Genomic DNA, 7,708 nt, shown 5'->3' on the forward strand with positions numbered 1-7,708 from the left:
GGGCCAAGGCAATTCCCAATACATGCAAGTGATAAGTGTTAGGGAGAAGTGGTCACCATTCATTTCAGGGTGTTTTGGGGAAGGCCCACTCTGTCCCTAAAATAGCTCTTCCAGGGGTCGGCCTGTGGCCGAGTGGTTAAGTTTGTGTGCTCTGCTTGGGCGGCCCAGGGTTTTGCTGGTTCGGATCCTGGGCGCCGACATGGCACTGTTCATCAGGCCATGCTGAGGCGGCGTCCCACATGCCACAATTAGAGAAGGACTCACAACTAAAATACACAACTATGTACTGGGGGGATTTGGGGAGAAGAAGGAAAAAAAATAGCTCTTCCATCTCTTCACGAATACTTCTAATCCCTGAAAAAAGAGGCAAAAGCACTCAGTTAACAGTTAGACGTAGGCCTGGAAATGCATCTAGGAGAGCAAGACAAAGTTTTCATTCACTCTGAAGTGTAAATGATGGGTGTAGACCCTTTCCTGAGGGTAGACCTGGATAGGAGGAAAGGGGCTGGGAGCATAATGGTTTTCAGGGTGTGGAAAATGAACATAGGTTTGCAGGTGGAATGAGAGGAAGGGCTGAAGAAGAAAGCAGTACAAGCGTATGGGATACACATTAGCTTTGGCTGCAGGTTCTAGAAGCTGGCTCTGGCAAACTTAAGTGGGGAAAAAGAATTTATTGGAAAGATACAGGGTACTAAAGGAGGTGTTCAACAACCAGGCCTGGGAAGCCAGGGGCCCCAGGCTGATCTGGGATTCTGGGCGGATGGAACTCATGGGCTGGCTGGTTCTGGATGATTCCAAGCCAACCGCCTTCTGTGGTCAGTAGTCACTCCACCCCAGATTAAAATTCCCCAAGAGAGAGTTTGATAGACTTACCTGGGGTCCTGTGCCTACTCTTTGGGGATAGAGGGGCGGGAGGGTCCCCATGGCTGACAGCCCCACCAGAAATGCCTGGAATTGGTGAGGTGGAGTTCCCCAAAGGAAAATTGAGTTTCTGTTGTAGGGAAGGAGTGCTGGGTATATGCACACAACAGATGTTCACTACACATGGCATGTCAATTTAGAGAGAAGGAGGATGAGTGGGGTGGGGTATGGGAATTTCCAGGACACTCCAGAATCTGCCCTGGGGGCCAGGCTCTTGCTCCAGCCCTCGATTCTCTGTCCCTCTTCCTCTCTCCCTATAAAAGCAAGCTCAGGGAAAGAACGCTGTTTTTCTGTTCTTGACAGCTCGATAGAATTGTCTCCTTAGCTTCCAGTCACGCTCGGCTCCTGCTAGAGTAATTACCACCCACCTGTTCCCCATGCAAGAATTCACAGCCAGTGGACACACATCTGGCCTGCAAAAGACATGCTTGGAAGTCTCCCAGGCTGCTTGGAACCGGCTGGGGACAGCATGGGGTCAGCCACCAATTCAAAGGCAAGGAAACAGCTGGCCTGAGAGCTGTGGTCACTGTGGCCTGAGCGGTTGCCCACCCCTCCTGTGCCAGGCAGCTTGATGGACGTGGGACAGGCGTGCCCTGGGACCTGAAAAACCCCTGGGACTCAATATTGGGCACTATCCAATTCCTCCAGCACATGGCTGTCCCCCCTACTCCCACCCGCTTCTCCTATTGTAGGGAGGGGCTATTGCCCTGCCTTTCTTGTGATTCCTTTCTCTTCCCACTACTATCCACATTACTCCCTTCTGAGCACCCTGGAAGTTAAGAAAAGCCCAGGCAAGATTTTAATGAGGAAGACCAGAAACATTTTGGTGGTGAAAGTAACTGCATCCAAGTTTTAAAGATGTGAGTGCAGAACTGGACGGGCCTGAGACAGCCTCTAGGCCAGTGGTTTCCAAACCTTTCAAAAAATGTAGCAGAAATCTTTGTGCAGTATTTCAGCATTCAACAAATATTTATTGAATATCTACTGTGTGCCAGGTGCTGTGCTAGGGGACAGAGCAGCAGCAATACAGACCTGATTCCTGCCTTCATGAGCTTACACTCTCGTGGGGTAGGCAGACATTGAACAAATAATTAGGTAAGTAGATCAATAATGAGTTAAATTGAAGTAGAGCTATGAAAAAGATGTATGCAGCTAGGTAGCCTAATATAGACTTGGGGGTAGAGGGGAAGGCATTCCCATAGAAATGACATTTGAGCTGAGATCCAAAGGGTGAGTAGGAAATAAGAAAAGAGATGGGGGAAGGATGGTCTAGGCAGGAGATATCATGGGAAAAATCTCCAAGGCAGGAAAGCCCTTGTGTTGGAGGAAATTGCAGAAGCTGGCTGTGGTGAAGCCAGGCAAGCAGGGTGGTGGAGGCTGATGGTGACAGGATTCAGGGACCAGACCGCCAAGGACTCATGGACCAGCTCAAGGATGAAAACAGGAAACGGGAGATGCTGTGGCTGAAAAGGGGTCCATCCCTGACTCCCCCTGACACACACACACACATCTCCTTGCCTTGTACCATCTGAGACATCTCAAGACATCCACAGGGTTCATCAGAACACAGCTTGGAAACCACTAAACTGGCCCTGGTTTTCATTTTCAGATGCCAAGAGTGAGACGTGATGGCTATCCACTCCTAGCGCTCTATTAACTCTGAGCACCTAACCCAGCCTCCCTGGAGAGAAGGCTGGCCCGGTGTGATCTGGGGACAAGCTCCAAGGACACTGTACATCTTAATGTTTCAAGGAGGGGGGCAGTCTCAAGAGCCAGTGTTCAGCATGAGGGATGGGCCCGAAGGATGGGATTTTGCCCCTTGACTGCTCTGGGCCCTCAGTCTTTCCCCCTGTGCTGGGAGAGTCCCTGACCCCCTTGGCCTCCCCTCATCACTCATCCTAAAACACAGGAAGGCTGCCTGCCAGGACGGCAGATCCCACTCAAGCTCTGGCCTCAACATTCCTCTCCACCCGGGGGTCAGGGTCAAGTGTGGGGTATTTTCCCAAGCCCTGGGGAACAGAGGCGCCTCCTGACATCTATAGCTACTGCCCCCGGCTAGAAGCGCAGCTACCAGGGAAGACAGGCTGGAGAGGAAGCAGCCAGCTGGCTCTGGAAGCATAGCTGAAAGGGGAAGGGGCGTAGGGTGGAGGGGCATGAAATATACTAGCTTCAGCCCCGCAAAGTAGAAGTAGAAGCTGGTGATGGGAAAAGGGGGTGTGTGGCAGGAGTCTGAGCTGAGGCTGGGGTTTCCCTGCCTAACCCCGCTGGTCCTCATCTAACTAACCCCGGGGTCTGGCCTCTCTGGAGACCTCACTGGCCTGTCTGCAGCTCCTGGGTAGAAGCCAAAGGCAGCCACCAGCCTAGAGACAGCAGCCGGACCAAAAGCCCCCAGCAGGGGCAGGCATTGCAGGAATTGCAGACCCCTTTGCAGCCCTGCAAGGGGTCAAAGGCTAAACAGGTCAGGCTGGTGGGAAGGTTCTGAAGATGAAGGAGGAGGCAGAGGCAGTTGCCTCTGGGCCAGATCAGGAGTAGCTGCGGGGAGAGAAGTCTCTTGGGGCCTGGAAGGTGGTTTCATCAGCCAAGGCTGGCCTGGGGCTACACTGTGCTACAATAGCCTCCTTCCTTGCCACTTCTCCCCGCTGCCACTCATCTGGGCACACTGCTCTGTGAGCATGGGACACTGCCATCCTGCCATCCTCCCCCAGAGGAAGACCGGTATAGAGGAACAAGGGAGCCAGTGTCAGAAGGCCTGAATTCAGGTCCTAGCTGCTCCCCATTGTAGCTTTGTGTCATCTTCAGCAAAGAAGTCAACCTCTCTGAGACTCTGCTTCCCCTTCTGTAAAAATGGGATGAATAAGACCTACCTTGTAAGACTGTAAAAATGATTGAATGAGAAAATGAAAGTAAAGATCTTAGCTCTTATTTAGTTATCCATGGATACTCCTAATGGGACAGGGAGAGAGGAGAGGAGGAAATGGGGAAGACTGGGGGGACTCTGAATTTTCAAGATGGGGTGCTTGATGAGCGGGGTCGCTTCCAAAAGTTTCAAACCCCGTTTGCAACCTAGAGGCTGGGCTGGATAGCGGGTGGTGAGGGCCCGAGGTAGGGAAAGTTATTCCCTATTAAGAAGAAAACAGAAAGAGGGAAGTCAGATCTCATAGCACATGTCAGCCAATAGCCTGGGCAGACAGCATCTCCTCTGGAGGAAGGGCTGGTGTTCTCCACTCTCTTGCCCTCTGGCAGCCTCTTAGGTCCTGTTTTCCTCGTTAAGTGTAGCTGTAACCTGGCCCCCTTTACACTGCTGATACAAGGTCCAGAAACAATTCAGTTCCCAAAAAGACAGCATCAGCTGCTTTCAACATCACCTCTTGACTGGATCAACAAGGTGGGGCTGAACTTAGGATAGACCGCAGGGAGTCAGGGCAGAGAGCACTAACTCCTGCGAGTGGAAATCGGGACCCAGCAAACTCACTGTGTGCTGAGCAATGCTAAGCATCATGGACACTATAAAACAGAAAAAGCTACTATTTGTTAAGCACACACTATTTCCCAGGCTTTGGGCTAAGCATTTATGCATTATCTCATTTAATCCCCATAACAGCATTATGAAGTTGATACCATTATTATTCCCATTGTACAGATGGAGAAACTGAGGCATGGGGTAATTAAGAATCTTCAGGAAGGGGCTTATAATTTGTTGGAGAGGCAAGACTATGGGTTAATACTCTAGGTGAGAAGAAAACAGAATCCAAACTGCTCCCCAGCATCCCAAGTAGCCCGCTTCTCAGATTCGCGTCACCATCTGCCTCAGTTTCCCCAGATTTCCAGCTGCCACCGTGGTGGCTAGGCTCAAATGGCAGCCCTCACTCACTGTTTTAGGGATGGACGTGCTCATTTTCCCAAAGTTCAGCCAAGGCATGATGGCTTTCAAAAGGAGCTTATCTAGAAAACAGGAGAAAACAGAACAAAATTAAAATATAAAAAAGCCAAGAATCTTGCAATAGAAGTGTTGATAAAGCAGTTTTTATGTCCTAAGATAAGGAAAGTAATAATAGCTATTGGTTTTGCCAAGTATCAGACACTACACTATGCTTTTGATATATGTTATTTTCTTTCATTCCCAAGGGTGCCTGATGAGACAAGTATTATTATCCTCATTTCACAAATAAGGAAACACACGTTCAGAGAGGTTAAGCAACTTGTCCAGGTCGCACAGCTTGTAAGGAGTGGATCTGGGAGCCAAACGAGCCTTTGCTCTTAACCATAAAGGCTATGGGCATGGTGGGTACTGCCCTCCTGGCTGACAGGCCTCTTGCTTCCAGGCCTCATTTAGGTCCAATGGAGGGATCTGACTAAGCCATCCAGATCCTAAACCAAAGGGTTTCAGCTTGGCCCCACTGCTCCATCTGATAGGTTTTCAGCTCTCGCACAGGAAAGAATCACAACCCTTTTCCTCCTGGACAAGGCTCGGAAATCCTTGGCAAGTCTGTACCTTCCAGTTCTGTTTCCAAGTTCCCACTTGTGAAGACCGAAACAAAACAAAGCAAATGCGAAAACTAACCAATAAATTAAAACCTTAGTATTTGCACTTGTCCTTCATTTCAAACTATCCTCATGACATTGTACAGTTTCCACAATATTTCATTGGTTAATCATTGGGCTGATGGTTCCTGAAGCCCAGAGGTAATGTGAGTGAAGCCCTTAACCCAGTGCCGGACACATAATCAGCATCAACACATTAATGTTGTGATCATTATTGAGAGACCTCTTCCTGTGATCACATCGGCAACTTATCCTTGACTCCCTTGGTATAAAACAGTATAAAATAAAGTATTAATTACTAATTGAGACCAATAGCTATTGATAAGTAATATTTACTGAGCAGTTATTGCATCCCAGATTTTAGTTTATGTAGCTTACATTCGTTCTCTCTTTTAATCTTCATAACAATTCAATGACATAGGAATTTTTATTATCTCCCTTTTACAGATGATGAAACTGAGGCCTGGAAACAATAAGTAACCTGCCCAAGGTCACACAAGTCCCAAATGGCAGGACTGGGATTTGAACCCAGAGAGCTAAGTCCAGAACCAGCACTGGTAACCTCTGTGTTCTACAGGCTCTGACGATGAGTCTGCCAATAAGATCACAGAGGGTCGAAGAAGGAAGATGTCATTGTGTACTAGGGTAGTTGGGGAAAGCTTGCTGGAGGGGGTGGGCCCTGCTGGACTCTGAAGGAAGGACAAGATGAGTAAAGCAAGAGAGAGAGAAGTCTTAGGCTGGAAGGTTATCCCTGAAGTCTCATGGGACCCAAAAAGAGGTCATAAGGACCCATCCTTGGACCCCAATGGATTGCTACCCCTCTGAAGCAGTGTCATTTGGCCAACTTGGCTGTCCAAGAAAGGACTCAGAGCTTGAACAGGAACCTACAGGCTCTGCATGGTGTCTCCAGCATCAGAATGGAGAGGGAGAATGGCCATAGATCCCCTAGGAGGCCTCTGGCATAGGGTCAGTCAGATAAGATTGACCCCCTGTCATCTCCACATTGACCACAAGAGTTGCTTTTAGGAAGTCGTTTGCTTTGCTATGACTGTGGTAGGGCTGCCCCGGGAGGTATGGACACAGAGGGGCCCATGGGCATGTGAGTCTATAGGAATTCATAGAAATCTTAGGGAGAAGCTTAAACTGCACTTAAGCCATAAAAATGGCTTGGGGCTGGGGTGGGGGGTGGGGGGGGGGGAAGAGGATTTAATCTAATGTGTCACATAAGCACTTCCTTGCCTAGGAGCTGGTCAGAGGGATAGCTTCAGGGAAAGTGGGCCACTGCTGGCCAGTGGAGGTCTGAATGAAAACTTGTATGCAACCCCAGACCCAGACCTGGCTCTCACAGGTGCTCATGGAATTTCTGAGTGTCAGTGACTCTGTACCTGTCCCTTTTCACTTAGCACCAGGCTGGCCTGGCCCAGCAAGGCTGCAGCCAGAGGAGGCCTTGAAAGAAATGGCTGATACTTTTGAGAACCAGGCTGAGGCCAGACGGTGTGAAAAGCCTAGGAGATCCTCCCCTGGCTCCTGTCACACGTGCTCTCCAGCTCTCACTGCACAGTTCACTGTCTGACCTTTACTGTGGCCACGTACGTACACATTTTGCTCTCCTACTATGCTTCAAGTTGCTGTCATTCAAAGTGTGGTCCATGGACCAGCAGCATCAGCATCACCTGGAAGCTTGCTAGGAATGCAGAATTTCAGGTGCTGTCACAGACATATTGGATCAGAATCTGTATATTAACAACATCCCCAGTGATTTGAATGTACATTAAAGTTTGAGAAATACTGCTACTTGCAAGCAGGAGTTATCCCTGTCAGGGTTATCTTTGTCCAAGTAAGCTTTTGTATCCCGTGACAAATAAAAATGGCAAGCAATAGGATATATTGGAGTATACGAGGAAGCCATTTGGTATAAACCTAATTCGGCCTGACTTTGTTTTTTTTCCAAAAAGGGCCTGACTGTGGCCATTGAACATGCATTGTATATCTGCTTAGACATTTTGAGATAAAGATGCAACTTCTCTCTCCCTCCCAATGTTGGCATCTCCTTAAAGATTAAGCATCTTTCTTTAGGCTGGGAACTGATTGCAGCGCTCATCTGTGACCGCCCAGCTCGAGGCAACACACCTGCCACCCTGCCGCGTTCACTGAGACAGCAGACCTATCTGCCGTTTCCATCAATCGCTGTGCTGACAGAGCAGCCTCGTGACTATTGTAAAAGGGACATTTCAATCATATGTGA

This window comes from Equus quagga, chromosome 20, assembly GCF_021613505.1.
Source record: "Equus quagga isolate Etosha38 chromosome 20, UCLA_HA_Equagga_1.0, whole genome shotgun sequence".
NCBI lineage: Eukaryota > Metazoa > Chordata > Mammalia > Perissodactyla > Equidae > Equus > Equus quagga.